Consider the following 1,606-nt stretch of genomic DNA (forward strand, 5'->3'; position numbering starts at 1 on the left):
ATAACAAAATACATAGAAGAAGCAGACATTGAGCTGCCACAGAAAGAAATTTTCAGAATGCTACTTGGAGTCATCAATTAGCTAGGGTTTTGTGGAGAATTTTCATATCTCTGTTCAGGAGGGATCTTGGTCTATGACTTTATTTTAGGGTGGTGTCTCTGCCTGGTTTCCGTATCAGAGTTATGCTCAATTTACAAAATGAATTAGGGCGTGTTCCATCATTTTCTATACCCTGAAATAGTGTGAGTAGGACTGATGTCAACTCTCCTCTGAATGCTTGGGGACATTTGTCCGGTGAAACCAGCTAGGTCTGGCTGTCTTTGTTGTTGCGGGGAGAGTTTTTAATGACCTGAGGGATTTCTTCTTTAGGTCTGGGTCTGTTGAGCTGTCCGACTCCAGTCTGGGTTAGTTCACATAGCTAGCGTGTTTCTAGAAAACGTTCCATTGTTCCTACGTTTTTGTATTTGTGGGAGTACAATTCTTCATAGCAGTCTGAGTACCCTTTTATTTCCTTGGTTCTTTTGTGATGTCACCTGTTTCATTTCTTATTCGTGTGATTTGCATCCTCTCTGCCTCTTCTTTCAGTAGTTCTGCCAGTGGTTTGTTGGCCTTGTTGATCCTTGCAAAGAACCAACTTGTTTTGTTGATTCTTACTAATCTCTTCCCTGTTTTCTATTTCATTTATTTCTACTTTAATCTCTACTATTTCTTATCTTTTGTATCAGGGATTAGTTGAAGTGGGGACTGTGGGGGATATGTATTCATTACTTTTGCTTAATTGTTCTGTGAATTAGTATCACCTTTGAGATAAGAAAAGCATTCAAAATAATAAGTCTGAAGACAAAGAAATGCAGATCTGACTAAACTACTTTATCGGCTTAAAATATATCAAAAACACATCCTGTGTCTGCCCCTCCCAGTGATCCCCAGACTGACCCCCTTCCCCTTTTTCCAAAACCCGACTTTCCCTGCTCTGGCCCTCTGGCACCCAGACAGCCTGACCAACAGGTAGGGGCAGAGCCGCACTGTGTGCCAGGCTTCTCTCAGGGTCTGGGGAGGGACTCATACCGTCACTAACCTCCAGTGCCTCCTTCCCCAGGAGAAGCCCTCCTGCCCCATCCTCAGGAACAAACTGTCCTGGACCAGCTGTTAGTGTGTGGGCAGGACTTTCCTCCCCCAGTGTTCTGGGCCTTCATCTTGGGGGACACTCAGAGCTTAGAGAAAGATCTTTCACTATAGATGCCCCCAGCCCACCTGATGCAAGGCCTCCTCTTGCCCCTTATGTCCATCTTCCAGCCTGGATTATCCTGGATTATACAGGACCTGCTCTAACACCTCCCATGGCTCCCTATCAGCCACAGGATAATCCCATGGTCAGCCGGAGCAGCAATCAGGGCCCTGAGCTCAGAGACACCTGCAGCCACGCCCACGTCCAGCTTCCCAAGGTCTCCAAGCTTCCCTGTGGGTTCCCCGGGGAGACTCAGACAGAGGTCACAGCCGATCTATTCCTGGGGGTAGGCTAAAGTAGGTGGCGGTGATGGGGGTGGGGAAATCATTGTGGGGCTGCTTTGAGCGGCTCCACCCACAGCCACAGGCCGCCCTCGGC

The sequence above is a fragment of the Echinops telfairi genome, unplaced genomic scaffold (assembly GCF_000313985.2).
Source record: "Echinops telfairi isolate 266 unplaced genomic scaffold, ASM31398v2 ScPeMD7_30;HRSCAF=105, whole genome shotgun sequence".
Lineage (NCBI taxonomy): Eukaryota > Metazoa > Chordata > Mammalia > Afrosoricida > Tenrecidae > Echinops > Echinops telfairi.